A 23,626-nucleotide genomic window follows, 5' to 3' on the forward strand; every position below is an offset into this window, starting at 1 on the left:
TTAAGTTATACCTCTATTGTTTCTTAACTTTAAACAGGTAGATTCTATCCAGGATATCCCTTCTCTCCCCAGTACAGCTATACATTCCTTAATCAGAATTGCCAACCCCTCTTTTCTCCCTTCCCTTTCTCTCCCGAATACCTAGTGTCTAGGAATGCTTAGGGTCTGTTCTTGTCCTTTTTTAAAGTAGCTTCTCTCTTAGTGACACAACGTTGTAATCCCATGTGACTCATTGTGCCTGCAACTCATGAGCTTTCTGAATAACAGACTCTGTGACCAGAACAGCTACAGTCAGTATAATGGATGATCATTTGAATCATTTTCCTACATGACTTCAACAGGGACAAAGGGAATATTGAACATTAAATTCCCACAGGCTTGTGGAAAGTGGGCGATTTGGATGGAAGTTAAAATCAGGCAAAATCTTGCCCCTCACCTCCCTTTGATCTTTTTGGTGCCTGTGCCAGACTCTGATATTAACCTGCCATTTTGAGTAGGATACCTGCAGGAAGAAAGTGGAAGTCCTCCTTTAATTATGTCAATCATGTTCCAATCTACCACAGTCTTGTTAAAGTATTTATGAAAAGAAAATCCTTTCACTGCCCAGTGAGAGAAAGGAGCTGGATGCCATTTTTATCTCAACACTAGCCATAAATAACACTGCGATGTATTTTAATGTGATTTACAAAATGGCATTGCATGCTGCTGAACAAATGAAAACACTGTAACTTTAAACAATAATGAAGGATTGACTATTGACTAATGGGAAGCAGGTAATATTCAGTTAGGAAGCACTGTTGCATTGGATATAAAGCTCAAATGTATTTACAATTGTGCTGAAAGAAAATAGAAAATGTCAAGGATACACATAGTGTACCCAACAGTTTCTGTTTTATTTTAGATTTCCAGCTTGCAGTGTTTTGTTTTGAAATCATGCTGTCCCTTTTACAAGATTTTACCCTGATATGCAACCAGAAAGTAGCAAGAAGCATTGGGAAAGAAACCCAGTGTGGTTAGCCACTTTGTCATTTCACTAATAACTGTCAATAAGATGACATTCAGTGGTTAAAATAAGGTGGGCCATTTGGAAGGCTGCTTGAGCTTTTAACATGTTGATATTAAGAAGGAGAAGGTATTGTTGTGTCTTGAAAAACATTAAGGTGGATAAGTCCCCAGGGCTTGATGTAATCTAACCCAGGATGCTGAGGGGTGATTGGGAAAATTGCTGGGGCCTTTACAGTGATCTTTGTATTCTCTTTAGCCACAGGTGAGGTGCCAGAAGACTGGGGACTAGCCAATATTGTTTCATTGTTTAAAAGGGCAACAGAGATAATGCAGAAAATTATTGGCTGGTGAAACCTGCATCAATGGTGGGAAAATTATTGGAGAAGATTCTTGCTTTTAGAAAAGCACGGCCTTGTTAGGGATAGTCAGCATGCCTCTGTGTGGGGGAGGCCCTGAATCACAAATCTGATTGATTTTTTTGAGGAGGTGATAAAGATAATTGTTGAGGGTAGGGCAGTTGATGTTGTCCACATGGACTTATTAAAGCATTTGACAAGGTTCCTCATGGTAGTCTGGGCCAGAAGATTAAGTCACATGGGATCCACAGTGAGCTGATAAGTTGGATGCAAAATTAGCTTGGTCAGAGAAGACAGAGGGTATTACTGGAGGGGTGTTTTTCTGATTGGAGGTCTGTGACCACATATGAATGGTCTGGATGAAAATGTAAATCGTCTCATTAGTAAGTTTGCAGATGACACAAACATTGGTGGAATTGTGGATGATAGTGAGCAAGGTTGTCAAAGGATACAGCAGCATATAGATCAGTTGCAAATTTGGGCAGAGAAATGGCAGGTGGAGTTTCATCTGGACCAGTGTGAGGTGATGCATTTTGGGAAGTCAAATGCTAGTCGAAAGTATACAATAAATAGCAAGACCCTTTGGAGTATAGATGTACAGAGGGATCTGGGGTATAAGTCCATAGCTCCCTGAAAGTAGTAACACAAGTGAATAGGGTGTTAAAGAAGGCTTACAGCATACTTGCCTTCATTGGTTGGGGCATTGAGTATAAAAGTTCGCAAAAATTTTTACAGCTGTATAAAACTTTGTTTGAGCCAAATTTGGAGTATTGGTTTTGATTGCCACACTATAGGAAGGATGTAGAGGCTTTGGAGAGGGTACAGAATAGGTTTACCAGGATGTTTCCTGTATTGGAGGCTATTAGCTATAAGGAGAGGTTTTACAGACTTGGATAGTTTTCTCTGGGGTGTTCGAGGTTGAGGGGGCGATCTGATAGAAGTATATCAAATTATGAGAGGCATAAATGGAGCAGATAGTCAGTCTTTTTCCAGGGTGGAAATGTCAAATACAAGATGGCATAGGTTTAGAGTGAGATGGGGAATGTTTAAAAGAGATGTGCGAGGCAAGTTTTTTTTACACAGAGTGGTGGATGCCTGGAGTGCACTGCCAGGGGAGGTGGTAGAAGTAGATATGATAGCAACACTTAAACGGCATTTATACAGACACATGAACAGGCAAGAAATAGAGGGATACAGACCATGTGCAGGCAGATGGGATTAATTAGATTGGCATCATGACTGATGCAGACATGGAGAGCCTGTTCCTGTGCTGTACTGTTCTATGTTCTATGAATGTGCAACAAGATCAGTTTGTCTCTGCCTACAGTTATAGATAGAAATAGAGAAGCACACCAGTGGAAGAAGGGTCAATCCATTCTGTTTGCCCATAAGTGAAATCATTTTGAAAAGTGATGGTAGAGTGTTTAGATGTTCTCTGGAGTGTATGAATAAACACTGTCTCCATTAGCATGAATGAATAACCAAACAATAAAAACATTTAATACATTGGTTTCTAAAATAAATGTAGCATAATATTTGTTGTTGTTTTCACTCCTATCTATGCACTGTGTGATATCAGATAAAATAGTGGTGGTTAAAAACAGAAATCTTTCCAAAGTAATTTTTGGTTAGATCATCATTTTTGCTGCTCAGATAAAGATAAATATAGCTTATTTATCTTGGGCCGGATGGTTGAAGCTTCCAACATGCTTCAGCCTGTGCTGAGTCTTGTCTTGTAATATCGACAGCTTTTGTTCAGCTGTGAAACTTGCATTGCTTTATGTGCACCTGCTAAATTAACATAGGGCCACTCTTTGGAAGGCTACTAAATTCTTTTTAATAATGCCAGTAAAGGAAAAGTATTAAAAATCTGTAACAACTGAGCCAAACTGCACCATTCTTAATGTCTTTACTGGCGTCTATTCAAACATTAACCAGACATTATGTGGTACTCATCAAAATAATATCAGCCCTGACCAAATTGCACAGAAAATTCTTGCCTTATATAATCAATAACTTTCCTGGCTTACTGGTGCACTAAATCCACATTGCCAGTTTTCTTTAGCTGCAGTAATACAGAATTCCCTTTATAATTGCCAAAGTATTGCTTCAGTGGAGAGCTTATGATGAAAAAATATAACAAGAAACAGAAACTTTCATTTTCACAGCACCTTTAACATTACTGAAGTATCCCAATATTATGAATATGAAATATCCCAATGAAATATCCCAATATGCTTCATGGGAATGTTACCAAACAAAATTTGTCATGAGCCTCTAAAGACATTTTAGGAGTAGGATTAAACAAGATTTATGAAAATTTATATCTCTAAAGGAGGAACGAAAAAGAGTTGGAGAGGTTTATGGTATTAAATGTTGAGGAGTGAGCCAGATGAAGACATGGCTGCCAATGAAATTTCAAAATGAATGTTGTTTTCTGGTTTATCATTTGCTTTTTTAAAATTTCTGGCTTGTTCCTGATGCATTTTCTATTTCGATCTGTTTTTCTAACAGCTTTTATTTCACGTCTATGGCTCTGCACCAATCTGGAAACTGTTTCTCATTAAGTTTTTAGTGATCAGTTTCTTGCCCTAGTGCAATACTTTGAAGAAGTCTGAAAAAGGAAATTGTTTAAATGGCCCTTTAAAAGAATCTTCAGTAGATGTGTGATAAATAAAATGTATGCCAGATTTCTGGGAGTTTATGAAGTTCATTCATGAAATAGCCAGAATAAGTGATAAACATTTTGTGTGGTTATGAATAAAGTTACCTTTATTGTAGTTATTGGATTGGTTTCTTATGATTTGCCTGAGTTTTGAATCAGGGAACTTATTTCACAGTTTTCCTAAATTATTAAAACTGACTAGAAGTTACCAGAGTTATTCCTTTATTTTCCCTCTCTCAACTAAAAGTTATCAATCTTGTTACATACTTCCTTTTGTCTGCCATGGAAGCTTTCAACTGTGGCTTTGCTAGCTTGTGTCTTTGCTTGCTTTCTCTAATATTCTTTTTATCAGCTTCCTTATTTCTATTTTCCACCAATTACAGCATACAAAATGCTATAGGCCACATCCTTATTGCTGACTAACTTGTACAATCCTCAGTTTTGTCCTTGTTCTACTGTTTTGGCCTACTCCACCATTTTATAAGATCATGACCAGTCTGCTTGGAACCTCAACTCCAGATTCCCATCTACCTGCAGTAATTTTATATCTCTATGCTGATCACCTCTGCCTTAAAATATTTAAAGACTCTGTTTCTATTGCCCTTTGAGAAAGAGTTCCAAAGACTTACAACCTTCTGAGAGAGAAAGAATCACCTTATTTCTGTCTTCAGTTGAACATTTTTTATTTCTAACACTATCCCTGAATTCTAGATTCTCTCACGAGAGGAAACATTCTTCTATATCTGCCTTTTAAAGACTCCTCAGGATCTTAAATGTTTCAGTCAAATTCTTTCTCACTCTTCAAAACTCCAGTGAATACATGTTTAATTTTTTCTCATAATGTGACCTGTCCATTCCATGTATTAGTTGAGTAAACTTCCACTGAACTGCTCCCAATGCACTAACATCCTTTCTTGAATTAGGAGACCAGTACTGTACTCAGTACTTCAGATGTGGTCTCATTAATACCATGTACATTTTCTTTTCATCTTTTGGGAATATATTTTATCCATTGTTCTCTAAAATGATTCCTTGCATCTGAGAAGACCCCCAGAAATGACTAATGTGGTTTGGGGCAAGTTATCTTGGAACATCTTCACTGAGAAGATTATAACCAGGTCCAACTACCATAGCTAACATCATCTAATCTGTACATGGGCAGCAGTTAGTAAAGTTTGAAGTTGCCACATGATTTAATAGTGTTCTGCACTGGAGATAATGGAATATCCAATAACTTTCCTTAGCAGTAGTATTGTATGACTAGGTATTCATTCCTACAACAAAATCTGCTCTGTTTCTTTATGTCCCTGATAGAACGGGAATACTATCTGGATTCTTTTGTTTCTTAAATGTTGCCTAATTAAAGGTCTTACCATTCTCTGCTAGACAGTCTTTTTCCTGATGGTTCTACCATACTGAAAAACAATGAGCTTCACCTGACCCATTATTAACGGCTGGTTTTGATGCCTAGCATTTCTAAATTCTTTCATTTTTCTGCAGTAGTTACAAATGCTCTGGTTTCTATGGTAGTTGGCTCTAATGGTAGATGTTCAGCGATGATAATGTCTCTTGGATCATCCATTTTATTATCACCAAACTGATTGAAATTCTAAATCTAGAGTCTATCTTCCTTCAGATGAGATAGTAACCTAAGGAGGGAGTGAAAGATTCAAACATGTTACTTCGAAGAAGAGTTATCTCTCATGTCCTGGCCAATATTTATCACATTGCTCTTTGTGGGAGTTTGCTGTGTGCAGATTGGTGCTGCATTTCTGCAGTATGAAACTGACTGCGGTCATCAGTCATAAAATGCTTGATGACCTACAGCCATGAAAGGCATCATATAAATTCGAATCTGCCTATCTTAGTTAATAGCATGAAGCCCAAGTTCACATGGTCCTAAGGTGGTGGCTTGGTACTAAGTCCTTTTTCCTTCACATGTACCTCAGTACATCTATGCTTCTTCATGCCATCCATTCCCAGATGCCACATATTCCCCATATATTGCTCATGTTAAACAATTAGTAATCTAAAATGCATTTGTGTGTCCTCTATGCTTCCATTGCTCAGCTGCAAGAAGTTTGAGTGTCAATGTCTGTTGATTTAGCTACAAGAGAGCAAAACAGAAGAGAAATGGCTGAGAGAATTAAGTAAAGCCAGGGAAAGTATTCTGTGAACTTAATACAGATGTTTTTCTTAATCAGTTTTGATGTATTGATTTAAATTCAATTCTGTTGTTAGGTTTATTTCCCTTGGTTGAGTGGCTAATAATTAGGAGATAGTTTAAGGCAACTGAAAGAAAAATTGGAGGGGATGAGAAAAGTTTTATTTAACCGGAGTGGTGAAGATACACCCTAACAGATTCTCAATGCATGTGAAAAGTAACTGGACGAGCACTTGATAGACCATACTTTGCAAGGCTGTGCATCATGACTCAGACTTAGGAAAAGTCGAATTATTGATTCTTTGCCCAGTATGGATATGATGGGATTAATACCTCATTCTGTTCTGGAAATTTCAAGAATTCTTTGAATATATTAAGGATCTATGTTCATAGAGGATATGAAATATTTGCAGTTATGAGGTAATTGATTCATTTTGATAGTGATTGCATTGTGTAGTCTTCCATTTCTGCTTCCAGCATTAGACAGCAACTGGGGAATTGTCTAATGGATGATGAACCTCTTCCCCCACTTTTGGTGATGACATAGTAGCCATTCTTCTTCCGTCTGTTCCTCAGACCCACTTGCCGCCTTTAGATGTAACTTTTAAAGGCTGCATCAAGACAGGAAGGCCTTCCAGTCAATGGGCAGTCAATTTTTGTGGAATGGTATTCTTGCAAATCTGTACTGCAAATAACAGCCTCGGGAGGAATCTCCATTGGGTTGGCAATGGATTCATACTGATGGTATTTCCAGTTGACTAATAAAGCTGGGGGAGCAGAAATGACAAAGCATACAATGCAATATATACCAAAATAATCCAATGACCTTATAACAGCAGCTAATTCATACTGGACCAAGAATAGCTATTTAGGTGTTTCCTACAGCCCAGATCATTGTTCCAAGCTTTGTAGATTACAGGGAGAACCATTCAGCTCTGGGGCTATCTTGAAATCACTATACCTGTGCTATGAACACAAAAAATGGGAGTGATTTCAAGGTTGTAAAAATGTTATATGATTTGAACCCCTTGAGTTCAAACTTTGCTTTGAATACCTCATTTTTTTAACTTAATGTTCACTGAGATACTATAATACCTTGCATGGGTGCATTGCACTGAATTATCTCCTTCTGTTCCATAATCTTTTATCACTGTACCACTCCCTAACATATGTTCCCTCAAAATATTTTCTATAGAAGATCAAGTAGATTTTTGTAATCTCACTGAAGTTAACAATGGTATCAAAGCAGTACTGAGTGCCAGTGGAAGACTGGTTAAAAGGAACAGTTCTCGTGCTGCTCAAACAAGGAATAGCATGTCATAGTGTGCACTCAGGCATTCAATGGGCAAAGTACAGATTGAAAATTAGGCCCTTCAACCTTATGAAATCACACCAGAGCCAAAACATCAATGCTAAACACGGAATTTACTCAATACATAGCTGCATATGTGTTGAAAATAACTGAACCTGGCCTTGAGTGTTCCACTAGTTGTAGCATAAGTAGTTTCCATTTTCTAAACAAACTGGAATCTTCCGCTAATATCGTGAGCTTAGCCCACAGCTGTTATCTATCCAGCAGAAAGTTGCTCAGCCAAAACTTGCATGTCTTCTGGGAATTTATTTTAATAAGTCATAAAAGAAGAAAAATGAAGCATTTAAAAGGGCCATGTCAAAACAGGAATTACCCAAGGTTTAATGTAATAAACAGACAATTATATAACTGGACAGTAATTTCAACAGCAAAGGCCTAACAGTAGCATACAAAACTATTAAATTGCAAAGGAAAACGTTGTAAATGTTGAGCAATTACCTTATATTTAAGCCAAAGGTATGGAAAATATCACTTGGATCTTATATTCTTTCATGAACTTTTCAATGTATTTTATATATGACAATTTGCTTTGGAAATTAATTCATTTATATCATAATTTTACTTGCATAGAACAGAATATCACAAATGGTGGTTAATTTATTTCTGGTGGATCTAAAACTTCAAGGAGTTCTTTGAGGCCTATCTAAAATTAAGAAAAGCAATTGGCTTGATCTTTCAGGCAATAATATAAAACATTAGAAACAGTTCACATAACTATTAACCCTCATACAGGGGACACTCTAGAAAATTTCTTCTGTACTCTCTCTCTAAAAGCTTTGAATGCTTCCTAAAAGCTGGTTCCCAGAACTGGATACAATATTCCATCTGGTGCCAAACTAGCACTTTATTTAGGTTAAGTCTAATTTTGTGGATATATATAATTGTATGTATACAGATTGGTAGTTGTTCTTGTCCAAGTCAGAAGGGATCATGTGCTTTTGGAGGCTTATTTTGTGTCACTGTTTTGTTCTTTGCCATTCCCCATGTTGATTGAACCCTGTGAGAGCTGGGTTAGCAGACATGTGTACTTAGCCAGCTTGAAGAAAGTCAAAAGGGCAAAACTCAGTCTTCACCTTATTTGTATGTTAAGACCTAACACTTGCTGTGCCTCAAGAAAGCCCAGGATCCCAGAGACTTTACTAACTGCACTACCAACCCGTCACCTTCATAGATTTGTGCATAAGTACCTGAGGTCTCATTATTTTCATGTAAAATCATACCATGTGGCTTATATTGCTTGCGCTCCTTCTTCTTTGCACACACTTATGCCTTGAATTCAGTCTGCTGCGGGTTTTCCCAATCTACCAGCCATGTCCACTCATTGCTTTTTACTCTCTTTCTGACTGTTTACGACAGATAGAAGAATTCCCTATGATCTGAGTGTCCTTGGAACCGGGCACAAAGAACATGACCGCCAGTGGTACCATCCTTCACAATTCTGCCCAGGTGTCTCTAGCCTCCGCGAGTACTCTCCCACCCACCCCTTCCATTACTGCAGCAAACATTCTTTAAAGCCACAACACTTCCCACAAGCTTGTTCCCAAGGCCACAGCCGCTGGTGTAAATGTTGGAAGTTGAGATAATTTTCAGTAGATTGGCACGGCCATGCCACACTGAAACTGACAGAATGTGATGTTACACAGGGACAACCCCAATCTGTTAACCTCACATTTGAAAACTGCGGTGTTTATGGGCCTTTCAAAAATAGCATTAGGGTGACCCACAGGCATTTCTTTAACACCACTAAAATGCATTAAAACAATTTCTAGGCTCTGATCTCTTATCTGAAAATTAAGAATCTCTATGTATATTGATTAGGGGATTCATCTATTAGTTAACTCTATAAATTCTCTTGTAAAAGGATGAAAGTAATTTAATCATATAAACCAACACAATGACAAACATCCACATTTTCTAAACATGTGGGGTTCCTCAACTTGTATTTTTGGTTTTTCGATGGTGGATATTGTAGGAAGAATTGGCATTAGCTCTTGGAGAGAAAATGTGACAGCAAAAACCATTTTTTTTTCCAAGCGCTAGTTAGTTTGGGAACTGAGAAAATAAAGAAGAAATTTAGTTGTAAGGATTCAAGATCTCTTTTAACTAATCTTAAAATGGTGTGTGTATCGTGAAATAGATTAACTTGAGTGTATTTAGGGGTGCATGTTGAGGTGTGGGGTGTGGTGATGGGATGGTGGGGGAGGGTTAGAATTGGAGTCTGTATTGCTAATTGCATTTTTTTCAAAAAAAGCCCTGATTGTCTTTGACCAAGATACATACAATGCTTTCCCTTTAGAACATAGAACACAGAGCTGCCAGATGAAGTGGTTAATACAGGTACATTAACAACATTTGAAAGGTACTTGGACAGGTACATGGATAGGAAAGGTTTAGAGGGATATGGGCCAAACGTGGGCAAATGGGACTAGCTTAGATGGGAATCTTGGTTGGCATGGAGGCCAAAGGGCTCATTTCCGTGCTTCATTACTCTGTGACTCAATAGAACAGCACAGGAACAGGCCCTTAGGCCCACAATGTTGTGCCAAACTAAGTAAACTAATCCCTTTGGATATGGTCCATATCCCTCCATTCTCTGACTATTCATGTGCCTATCTAAGAGCTTCTTAAAAACCTCTATCGTATCTGCTTCCATCAACACTCCTGGCAGCGCATTCCAGGCACCTACCACTCTCTGTGTTTAAAAAAAACCTGCCCTGCACATCTCCTCTGAACTTTCCCCCCTCACCTTAAATGCAAGCCCTCTGGTATTAGACATTTATTAACTTCAGCACAAATTTTACACATTCTGCCATTATTGTACCAAATCTGCCAATGCAGCATGATTTACAGTACATCTGATTAACCAGAGTTGAAATGTGTGATCCTAAAAACATCTGTCAAATGCGTGGTGAGCTAATTTTCAAATGCTCTACGCTGATAAGAGGAAGTACATATTGCCATTAATGTAACTGTTTCTTCCATCATTGCTGACTAAATCTTGATGGTTTTGGCCAAGTTCCTTTGGTTAAACTGTTGTTAAGTGTTTGGATAAAATTGCCTGGATAACTTAACACCCTTTTTTATTTGCAATTCACAACTAAATGGAATCAACCCACAGTAAGATCGTCAAATAAAATAGAGCTTTTTGGGAGCAATTCATGTTATTGTGTGGGATATTTTTCTGACATCACTTATGATGTCACTGTTCATGCTACACCAGTTTCTGCCTTTATCACCAGAAATTGGAGCTTTCAGGTGTAACCTACTATTATCATCAAATAGACTAGAAGCTTATCATGTTAGCTTTTTGCATTTTGCATTATTCTTAAAGGGACACTCTGCTGATATGTGGAGACTTGACAGGGCAGCTTCAGAGCTAACCACAGGCAGTTCAAGTATATAGTCCAAAGTCCACAGAGTATGCTACAACAAACTGGGAATGCATCCTCCAGCATCCACCTGCTGAGATATTCATTCAATGGGTGCCTTGGTGGTGAGGCCAGTGGTATCAATCTATTACTGAACTAAAAAAGAAAATGCTGCAGATATTCAGCAGTTCAGCGAACATCTGTGGAGAGGGAAAGAGTTAATGTTTCATCAGAACTGGAAGCTTATGGGAATCATGGTTATGGCAGTGAATGGCCATGAAAGCTGGGTCCAGAACATAGAATATAGAACATTACAGCGCAGTACAGGCCCTTTGGCCCACGATGTTGTGCTGACATTTTATCCTGCTCTAAGATCTATCTAACCATTCCCTCCCACATAGCCCTCCATTTTTCTATCAGTCATATGGCTATCTAAGAGCCTTTTAAATGTTCCTAATGTAACTGCCTCCACAACCTCTGTCGGCAGTGCGTTCCACGCACCCATCATTCTCTATGTAAAGAACTTACCTTTGATATCCACCCTATCCCTCCCTCCAGTCACCTTCACATTATGTCCCCTCGTGTTAGCCATTTTCACCCTGGGAAAAAGTCTCTGACTTTCCACTCGATCTGTGCCTCTTATCATCTTATACACCTCTATCAAGTCACATCTCATCCTCCTCCTCTCCAAAGAGAAAAGCCCTAGCTCGCTCAACCTATCCTCATAAGACATGCTCTCCAATCCAGGCAGCATCCTGGTAAATCTCCTCTGCGCCCTCTCTAAAGCTTCCACATCCTTCCTATAATGAGGCAACCAGAACTGAACACAATACTGTAAGTGTGGTCTAACCAGAGTTTTATAGAGCTGCAACATTACCTCCCGGCTCTTAAACTCAATCCCCTGACTAATGAAGGCCAACACACCATATGCCTTCTTAACAACCCTATCAACCTGCGTGGCAACCTTGGATCTATGGACACGGACCCCAAGAACCCTCTGTTCCTCCACACTGCTAAGAATCCTGCCATTATCTTGTATTCTGCCTTCAAATTCAATCTTCCAAAGTGTATCACTTCACACTTTTCCATCTGCCACTTCTCAGCCCAGCTCTGCATCCTATCAATGTCCTGTCGTAACCTACAGCAACCCTCTACGCTATCCACAACATTACCAACCTTCGTGTCATCAGCAAACTTACTAACCTACCCTTCCACATCCTCATCCAAGAGATTTATAAAAATCACAAAGAGCAGGGGTCCTAGAACAGATCTCTGCGGAACACCACTGGTCACCAACTTCCAGGCAGAATAATTTCCATCTACAACCACCCTCTGTCTTCTATGGGCTAGCCAATTCTGAATCCACACAGCCAAGTTTCCCTGGATCACATGCCTCCTGACTTTCTGAATGAGCCTTCCATGAGGAACCTTATCAAATGCCTTACTAAAATCCATGTACACCACATCCACTGCTTTGCCTTCATCAATGTGCTTTGTCACATCCTCAAAGAATTCAATCAGGCTTGTGAGAACCATAGAACAATACAGCACAATACAGGCCCTTCAGCCCACCATGTTGTGCCGCCCTTCAAACCACTCCTAAGACTATCTAACCCCTTCCTCCCACATATCCCTCTAACTTAAATTCCTCCATATGCTTATCTAACAATCTCTTGAACTTGTCCAATGTATCAGCCTCCACCACCACCCCAGGCAGCGCATTCCATGCTCCAACCACTCTCTGGGTGAAAAACCTCCCTCTGACATCTCCCTTGAATTTTCCACCCAATACCTTAAAGCTATGTCCTCTTGTTTTGAGCATTGGCACCCTGGGAAAGAGGCGCTGGCTGTCCACTCTATTTATTCCTCTCAATATCTTGTATACCTCTATCATGTCTCCCCTCATCCTCCTTCTCTCCAATGAGAACAGCCCTAGCTCCTTTAGTCTCCCCTCATAATCCATACTCTCTAATCCAGGCAGCATCCTGGTAAGTCTCCTCTGCACCCTTTCCAACGCCTCCACATCCTTCCTATTATGAGGCGACCAGAACTAGACACAGTATTCTAAGTGTAGTCTAACCAGAGTTTTGTAAAGCTGCATCATCACTTCGCGGCTCTTAAACTCGATCCCCCGACTTATGAAAGCTAACATCCCATAAGCTTTCTTAACTACCCTATCCACCTGCAAGGCAACCTTCAGTGATCTGTGGATATGAACCCCCAGATCCCTCTGCTCCTCTACACTGCCCAGAATCCTACCATTTACCTTGTACTCCGCCTTGGAGTTTGTCCTTCCAAAATGTACTACCTCACACTTCTCTGGATTGAACTCCATCTGCCACGTCAGCCCAGCTCTGCATCCTATCAATATCCCTCTGCAATCTTCGACAGCCCTCCACACTATTCACAACACCACCGATCTTTGTGTCATCTGCAAACTTGCTCACCCAGCCTTCCACCTCCTCATCTAAGTCGTTAATAAATATCACAAAAAGTAGAGGTCCCAGAACCGATCCCTGCGGGAAACTACTAGTCACAGCCCTCCAATCTGAAGGCACTCCCTCCACCACAACCCTCTACTTTCTACAGGTAAGCCAATTTTGAATCCACACAGCCAAGCTTCCCCGGATCCCTTGGCCTCTGACCTTCTGAAGAAGCCTACCATGTGGAACCTTGTCAAATGCCTTACTAAAATCCATGTAGACCACATCCACTGCACTACCCTCATCAATCTTCCTGGTCACCTCTTCAAAGAACCCTATCAGGCTTGTGAGGCAAGATCTTCCCTTAACAAAGCCATGCTGGCTGTCCCTAATCAATCCATGTTTTTCCAAATGCTCATAGATCCTATCTCTTAGAATCCTTTCCAACAGCTTACCCACCACAGACGTAAGGCTCACCAGTCTGTAATTCCCCGGACTATCCCTACTACCTTTTTTGAATAATGGGACAACATTCGCCACCCTCCAATCCTCCTGTACCATCCCCGTGGACAATGAGGACTCAAAGATCCTAACCAATGGTTCAGCAATCTCCTCCCTTGCCTCACAAAGCAGCCTGGGGAATATTCCGTCAGGCCCCGGGGACTTATCTGTCCTAATATTTTCTAACAACTCCAACACCTCCTCTCTCTCTTAATATCTACACGCTCTAGAACATTACCCTCACCTACACTGTTCTCAGCATCATCAAGACCCCTCTCCTTGGTGAATACTGAAGAGAAGTATTCACTGAGAACCTCACCCACTTCCACAGCTTCCAGGCACATCCTCCCACCTTTGTCTTTAATTGGACCTACCTTTACCCTAGCCATCCTTCTGCTCTTTACGTACGAGAAAAAAGCCTTGGGATTCTCCTTAACCCTACTCACCAAAGCCTTTTCATGTCCCCTTCACGCTCTTCTCAGCCCTTTCTTAAGTTCCTTCCTTGCTACTCTATATTCCTCATGAGCCCTGTCTGATCCTTGCTGCTTACACCTTATGTATGCTGCCCTCTTCTTCCTAACTAGTTGTTCCACCCCTCTCATCACCCACGGTTCCTTCACCCTACCATTCCTTCTCTGCCTCACTGGGACAAATTTATCCCTAACATCCTGCAAAAGATCCTTGAACATCAACCACATCTCCATAGTACATTTCCCTTCAAAAATTTCACCCCAATTTACACTGCCAAGTTCTCACCTTATAGCCTCATAATTCGCCTCTCCCCAATTAAATATCTTCCTGTCCTCTTGGCTTCTATCCCTGTCCATGACAATTCTAAAGGTAATGGAGCAATGGTCACTGTCCCCCAAATGCTCACCCACCGATAGATTTGTCACCTGACCAGGTTCATTACCTAAAACTAGATCTAATATGGCATTCCCTCTCGTCGGCCTGTCAACATACTGTGTCAGGAATCTGTCCTGGACACACTTAACAAACTGTGCCCCATCTAAACCTTTGGTACTAAGTAGGTGCCAATCAATATTTGGATAGTTGAAGTCTCCCATTATAATAACCCTGTTATTTTTGCATCTCTCCAAAAACTGCCTCCCAATCTGCTCCTTAGTATCCCTACTGCTACCGGGGGGCCTATAGAATACTCCCAGGAGGGTAACTGCTCCTTTCTTTTTCCTAACTTCCACCCATATTGACTCTAGAGAGGATCCTTCTACAATATCCACCCTTTCTGCAGCTGTAACGGTGTCCCTGACCAATATCGCCACCCCTCCTCCTCTTCTCCCCCACTCCCTATCCCTTTTAAAACACTGAAAACCAGGAATATTCAATATCCATTCCTGCCCTGATGACAGCCATGTCTCTGTAATAGCCACAATATCGTAGTCCCATGTACTTATCCAAGCTCTCAGTTCATCTCCCTTATTCCTGATGCTTCTCGCATTCAAGTAAATACACTTTAGCCCATCCACCTTACTACTTTTTTAGCCTGTACTCTGCTTCTCCTTCCTCAAAGCCTCTCTACCTGTCAGATCTGCCTTTTCCCCATCTCCTTCTTCCTCTGACCTACTCCTTGTGAGGCATGACCTGCCCCTCACAAAGCCTTGCTGACTGTCCCTAATCAGCCTATGCTTCTCTAAATGCCCATAAATCCTGTCTCTAAGAATCTTCTCTAGTAATTTGCCCACCACTGAAGTAAGATTCACTGGTCTGTAATTCCCAGGGTTATCCCTACTCCCTTTCTTGAACAAAAGAACAGCATTTTCCACCCTCCCATCATCTGGCACTACTTCTTTGGCCAGTGGGGTCGCAAAGATCATTGCCAAAGGCACAGCAATCTGTTCCCTCGCTTCCTGTAATAACCTTGGATATATCCCGTCCAGCCCCGGTGACTTACCTATCCTAATGTTTTTCAAAAGTTCCAGCACATTGTCTTTCCTCACGTCAACATGACCTAGCGTATCAGCCTGTCGTACGCCATCCTCACAAATGTCAAGGTCTCTCTCTCTGGTGAATACCGAAGAAAAATATTCATTAAGGACCTCCCCTACCTCTTCCGACATGTTTCCTCTTTTATCTCTGATCGGTCCTACCCTCGCTCTAGTCATCCTCCTATTCTTCACATATGTGTAGAACGCCTTGGTGTTTTCCTTAATCCTACTCACCAAGGCCTTCTCATGCCCCCATCTAGCTCTCCTAAGTCCATTCCTAAACTCCCTGCTAGCTACCTTGTACCTCTTCTGAGTCCTGCCTGATCCATGCTTTCTAAACCTTAGGTAGGCTTCTTTCTTCCTCTTGACAAGCCTCTTGTCAGCTATGGTTCCTTCACTCTACCATCCTTACCCTGCCTCAATAGGACAAACCTATCCAGAACCCCATGAAAGCACTCCCTGAACAACCTCCACGTTTTCGTTGTGCACTTCCCCGAGAACACCTGTTCCCAATTTACACTCCCAAGTTCCTGCTTAATAGCATCATAATTCCCCCTCCCCTAATTAAATACTTTCCCACATCGTCTGCTCCTATCCTTCTCCAAGGCTATGGTAAAGTTATGGTCACTGTCTCCAAAATGCTCTCCCACTGAGAGATCTGAAACCTGATCAGGCTCATTGCCTAATACCAGGTCCAGTATGGCCTCTCCTCTAGTCGCCCTGTCCACATACTGTGTCAGGAATCCTTCCTGTACACACCATACAAACTCTGTCCCATCTATCCCCTTTACACATAGAGGTGCCAATCAATATTAGGGAAGTTGAAATCACCCATGACAACAACCCTATTATTTCTGCACCTTTCCAAAATCTGCCTCCTGATTTGCTCTTCAGTGTCTCTGCTGCTACTGGAGCAGGAGGCAAGTAAATACAAAGAGCTTACTCCAACAAAAAGCAAACTGCTGGAGGTGATCAGTAGGTCAAGCAGTATCTGTGGAGGCAAAGGGATAGTTGACATTTAGGGTCAAAACCCTGCATCAGGACTGAGAGTGTAGAGGGGAGATAGCCAGCACAAAGGGGTGAGAGCGAGGGGTGAGGCAGGAGCTGGCAGGTGATAGATGGAATCAGGGGAGGAGGGAGATGATGGGCAGATGGAGCCAGGTGAAGTTAAGGGAGGGGTGGAGTCTAGAGTCAGTGACTGGTGGATGAAAGGGATCCCGCCACCAGTCACATCTTCCCCTCCCCACCTGTTTCTGCCTTCCATGGGGACCACTCTCTCTCTGTGAATCTCTGGTTCACTCTTCCGTACCCACCCACCCCTCCCCATCCCCTGCCACTTTCACCAGCAAATGTAGGAGATGCAACATCTGTCCCTACACCTCCTCCCTCATCATCATGTAGGGACCCTTCCAGATCAGATGAAGATTCACATTCACCTCCTCCAACCTCACCTATTGCATTTGGTTCTGTTAATGTAGACTTCTCTACATCGGCTAGACTAAGCGCAGACTAGCCGATCGTTTTGCTGGACACCCAGGCTCGTCTACAATGGCTATCCTGACCTCCTATTGGCATTATTGACATTATTGCCAATATGTACTTTCTCTTGTCAGTGTGGAACATTTAGAAAAAAATTAGGTGTACATTATTTTTCTCTTTACACACTTCTGATTTTGTAAGTTGTAAAATTCCACAATTACACAAGATGTGTGGTTTCCCGAAGATAGGTCAGTGGGATATTGTTGGCTCAGTATGGGGAAAATGTACTTCACCCACAACCTTTATTCCAGAACTTGGAGTGTATGTTCCTAACACTGAGTGGGGGGGGGGGGGTGGGGGAGTGTGTTTACTAAAGTAGGAAGTGTTCTGTTTCTTACAGTGAATAACTTCGTGGGTTCAAATGGCATCATTTGATGTTGGTGATGGCTGTATGAAATTCCTCTAGCTAGTATTTAAATAAATACATCAGCTGATTGGAACAGATGCATCAACACACTCTGCAAGTATAACGGTTTAGAGGTTTCATATGAATAATAATTACGTTTTTATTTCCATTGTCCAGTGTTGATTTGATACGACTGCTGAATGATAGACATTGACACAAAACAAAATAGAAAGAAAACACCATTGTGCTTTCTTTTGAGCAGGATCAATTTTATAAAGGGTGGCACCAGGCCAATGGGGTCATGGGAATATTGCAAGGTGCTGAAGCTTCATGCTTGAAGCCCTAATATTATGTCTGGCAATATCTGTCCTTTGTAAAGTCTGTGAGCAAACCAAAAGCAAAATAATCCTGAGTAACAAAATGCAACAGTGCCTTTGCTTCGTGTCATAGGCTAACAGCATCGCTCACTGTCTTAGGCTCATGTCAAGCTTTGGCACTGGGAAAAGTCATGTGCATTTCTATGTAAATGCTGACAGGCATAGAGGCCTGGATCCCTTTAGATGAGTTGCTGATAAATAGAACAATATTGCCAGCATTTAAGCAGATTCTCTTCATACCAGACATCATGGGCGATAAAAATTCCCTATAAAAAGACTTCTAAAAAAGGAATAAATGCTCTAACTAGCAGCAGCTTTATTGCCACATCAATGAATGTACCAATGATTTGCTACTGTTTTGCTTGCACTGGAGCCAGGGAGTCTGATGAGTAAATCCTAAATAATGATATTCCTATTTTGCATGTCTTTTGCACATTTACTTTGAACAGCATGGACAAGAGTCCACAAATGGAGCAAAAGTTCTTGCGTTTCCTCATGGGGCTGGATGGACATACTTGCTGGTATTGGCCCGGGAAGTCAGAAAATTAGGACACAGTTACTAACCCAATAAAATAAATGGGCAAACAGAAAATGTCTCTGCTGAGCACAGTCATATGCATCTGTGAGAGAACTCCTGCTAGGTTAGAATTTTATGATGTTATTTAATTAAACTGGAAAATGTCAGCAAATGGAGGCTTAAACTGTAGAGAAGAAGGAAAATAATTTTCAGGACTTCTACCTCCTCTTTTGTTTCACAAGGTTCTATTTTTAGGATATTTGTGACTTCCACACAACTTTGTAATTGTTTAATAGCCTTGGACTTGCTTTAAAAATAAGGGCCAAGAAACCTGATCAATTAGTGTTCATTTTTTAATGCGAATTGCACAAAAATTGGTTTTACCTGGAGCAGGTTGTATTTGCAATCATTTCAGGGTGAACTATCACTTACTGTGAAATTAGACCAAGCACTTCAGTATAGGATCCATGCTAGTATGCCTGATAATTTCCTGGTACCAGACACAGACATATTCATGTTGCTATTCATGCAACACTCGATTCTGGCCTTCCTGACATAAACTAGAGCTCAAAGGGCATCCTACAACTGTCATAGAACTAACTTGGTCAAACTAGGAACATTCTGTTACTGTGTTGCTTTTCTCACTATGTGAAGGGTCACCCTGCTAATGCTGGGAGATCTGAATGGGCAGCTTCAAAACCAACTGCAGGATGGTCAAACAACTCCCAAAGTTGAAAGAATATGCTTAAACCAACAGGGAGCATTTCCTCCAGCACCTAGAGCTAAGGTACTAATGCAGTGGCTTATGTGAACAGTTTCAATACTGGGAGCATGCTATAACTGGACGTGTTGTTATTGCCATAGCTGGCCACCCAGGGTTGGTCAGGACCTTGGGGCAGCAGCAGAGACATGCCTGTCAGTGATAATCACCACTGCCATAGTTGACAGGAACACCTGCGAGGTGATTAAACCACATCCTCCCTGGACCTCTCTTATGAACAATGTATTCATAGTCTCAGCTTTTCCAAGGCTGTCAACATGAAAATATGTGAGATACTGTAGGAAGGACCTTAGCCACATACTTTTGCCTGGAATGCTATCTCTGTGAAGATCAAGCTCATGTTCACTCTCAACTTCCCTGGCACAGGGTCTTTCCAAGTGGCCGCGGTTGAGCTCTGTCACATCTCACAGCTGCATCAGAGAGGTCACCCGTGTCTTTGCTCCTGGAAAAATGAGTTAACCCATTCTAATTACAGTGAGGAGCAGGTGGCATCTTGGGCAGTGGAATTTGCCAGCTGGCTTTTCATGAATGTAGGCAGCCATTGATGGCACATGTGCCTATCAGTGTTCCATTCAGAAACTAGAACTTCCCATCAACAGGAAAGGATTGCACTCCTTAAATCTGAAGGTGGTTGTGGATCATCAGAAGAATTTGCTCATTGTCAATGTGTAGTATGTAGTATGAAAGGCCAGGGGTCAGATGACAGTGACAACACTACTGACCCCCAAGCTCGGATGATAGCATTGCCTATCAGGTCGGAAGCTACACCACTGTCAATCAGGGGTCCGGCTCCACCCCATTAGGTAAACACCTTTGTCTTGCTGGACCACTCGGACTGGTCTGTGCGAGCACCTTTGTTCCTGGCCACATCTACTATTGGCCCACTTAAACACCTTTGTCCTTGCTGGGCTACCCAGCCCCCCAGCAGCATAAAAGTGTTGCATGTTTGGTTTTTCTTCCTCTTTTTCTGTGTCCGAGGATGTTGAGGTAAGCTGTGCACTACTCCAGGGCAGTTAGTTAAGGACTCCCGAGACCAAAGAGCCAATGTTTGTCCAGAATCAGGGTGTCCAAACATTGTATAGTTTATTCCTTGATCATTTTTACCCAGTTATTGTGTGTGTGTGTGTGTGTGTGTGTGTGTGTGTGTGTGTGTGTGTGTGTGTGTGTGTGTGTGTGAACCTCAACCTCTGTCGCGATTTCCCTCCACATTCATGATCTCATGCTTGAGAGTGTGCAAGTGTGCATCTGTTCCCATTCATTCTGTCCTGCATTTGTCTTTGTTAATAAACCATTTTTAAGTTACAAGGGCTGTGTGTCCAGACCTTTATCTTTAAGATACCAAAAGAACCTTTCTCACAACACAATGCCATGTGTTTGGAGAGCACACATGACACCTTCATCTTCAGAGAGACTGAGCTGCCTAACATTTTCATTGATCAGCTCCACACAAGGACAGATCCTGAAGATCAAAGACTACTTTCTACTTTCTTGTATTCTTACTTCAGTGCACTCTCCAACCAAGGCAGTTCAGTACAGTTGCATCGAGTGCCATGCAAGTCCAAGAATGAATGTGGAGGCTGCCACTTGTCTTCCACAAATGAGAGCTGTAAACACGGGAAATCTCTCCCTAAACCTCTTTATCATTCTTTGATTCACTATTTGAACTTTACCTCTTGGTCTGAGCTTTTGACCATTCACAATGATATGTTCTTTTGTGCTCTAGTGTCAACTTTTGCCTGATAGTGCTCCTGGAAAGTACTATATAAATGCAGGCTTTTGTTGATGTACCTAGAATAACAAAGGAAAAGTTACATTCCTATAAGGCCCTTCATGGTCTCAGATTATCATAAAACTCTCTACAAACGTAATCACTATTGAAATAAAGAAAATGCAGGAGTCAACTGAATGTGAGTGGCTGAACTGAATGCCTGAGAATGTGAGTGGTCTGCTCCTCCCCTTTCTGCATCTGTTGACCTGAAATTGTTCAAATGTACTATGAACAGTTGGTTGAGGGAGATACTTTTCCCTCTCTCTCCCATCGTCTTTGTAGGTATTTGATTATCGTTTTGCCATGTGGATTCAGCTGAGGTTGGAAACTGCAGCACAAGTTGTGGAGGAAATCCAGTGGTCTGTGTTTTGAATGCACGTACTGTCTGATCCTCCACAGCCTGCTGCGGCAGAGAATTCCAAAGACTCACCATCCTCTGAATGGAGAAATTACTCCTCATCTCAGTCCGAAGTGGCCTACGTCTTATTCTGAAACAGGATGCTTTAGTCTCAGACTCCTTAGCCAGGGGAAACGTATTCCCAATATCTAGTCTGAGATACATTTCAATGAGATCTGCCCTCATTCTTCTGAACTCTAGAGAACACAGTCCTAGTCCACTCAATCTCTCTTTGTATGGAAAATTTGCCATCCCTGGAACCAATCTTTCAAATCTTTACAGCAATCCCTCTACGTCAAATAAGGAGACCAACAATGGTCATTGTCACATTCCTGTTTGTGGCAGCTTGCAGTGCACAAATTGTCTAATGGGTTTACTACAATAGGCACTACAATTCATAAGTATTCCATTGGCTGTAAAGTGCTTTGGGGCTTCTTGAATGGTTTGAAAAAGGCACTACATAAATTCTAGTCTTTCTTAAAGGTCTTAATGGCCCAGTCCTGTTCCCAAGTTCCAACTTATTTTTAATCTTCACATCTGTACTCAAATGCATATAACAAGGTCAGAAATCATAGCATTTTATTCCCTACCATTTCCCCACCTCTTCACCAGTGCAGCTTGTTACTGAATGCTGTCACCGGAGAGACTATCAGTGGGTTTGTTAGAGGTTGTTGGGATGGACTCTCAGCTCTATCGCATTTAAGCAGTTCTGTTGAAGGTTCCTTTGTTAGCCTATCTCAGGAGCAGTTGCTGGTTGATCTGCACTTTTTTTTAGCAATCTTGGTGATGATTTGAAAAATGAATGAATAATGTTCTGCCACTGATTATTGGTATATAAATTCTGCCCTGTGTCTTTGTACTATCCCAATGTGCATTCTCATCAGGGGAGGCTGTCGGCCTGTATCTTAAACATGGGACAAGGATTCTGTATGTAAGTTGCAAGGAGTAGTTTCCTCTTAGTGAGACTGAAAACCACCAGTTCTCCATGACAACAGCCAGCCATGGAGATGCCCATTACCACCAATCTTCAAATGAATCCTCAGATTCTTTCAGTCGTACTGCCTTTGTCGATATTCTTTATGGCATTGCTTAAGAGTCATAGAATTATTAAGAAGGCCATCTGGTCCATTAACCTATCCCATTCAATCCCAATCCATGCTCTTTCTCTAGTCCTGCAAATTATTCTCTATGAAGTTTCTATCTAATTCCCTTTTGTGTGCATATACCACTTGTACAGACAGTGAATTCTAGATCTCAACTAGTCTCTGTGTAAATAAGGTGTTCCTCACATTCCCCTTTTGCCCCAAATTTTAGATCTTTTTCCCTGGTGTTTGAATAACCTCTCCCTATCTACCTTTTCTAAACCAGTTACAATCTTGGCCACCTCCATCATTTTTCCTTTCACCTTCACAATTCCTGTCTGACTTGAAGCTGAAATCCCTTGTCCTTGAAACCATTCCAGTAAATCTTTTCTGAGTCCTCACTAGACCTTTACCTTAAAGGCTTTGAGATCTTGTGCATTTGCTGATGTAGTTTCCACTGCTGCAAAGTTTTTAGCTCTCATGTTGTAAAATGCCTCACCCCTTTAAGGTGCTGCCATTTGCCCATATCAAGTGGCCTCCACACCAGGTTTCATGCTTTTGGAATAGCTTTTGGAGCTTCTTTCTCCACATGTAGGACTTGGACCAAAATTGGTACATCCCAACCTGACTAGACCTAGCATCTCCCATCTAAATGACACACAAGGAAACTCACTCCTCATGTGTCTTTCCAAACACTCAGATACCAGCAAAGTGATATCAATGGTGTTATCAAAAATGTGATTAATTCAGTCGGTTACTTGGGGACTTCTCAAAAGTTTCCTTTCTGAATTGCACTTTGCAATTTCCGTGACTATCATAATTATGGCAAATTTAGGACAATGTTAACTGTTACCATTGCAATTAACAAGACAGCAGTAAGAGAAAATATAAGTTTGTGATCTCTGCAGTAAAGAGGTGGATGGAGAACTAATCAGTGCAATCATCGTATAAAATAGTTACATGAGGGCTGTGTTTTAAACACTCCTCTAAAGGGTCTTTGATGTATTCAATGAGTCCTT

This window comes from Pristis pectinata, chromosome 4 (assembly GCF_009764475.1).
Source record: "Pristis pectinata isolate sPriPec2 chromosome 4, sPriPec2.1.pri, whole genome shotgun sequence".
NCBI classification, from domain to species: Eukaryota; Metazoa; Chordata; class Chondrichthyes; order Rhinopristiformes; family Pristidae; genus Pristis; species Pristis pectinata.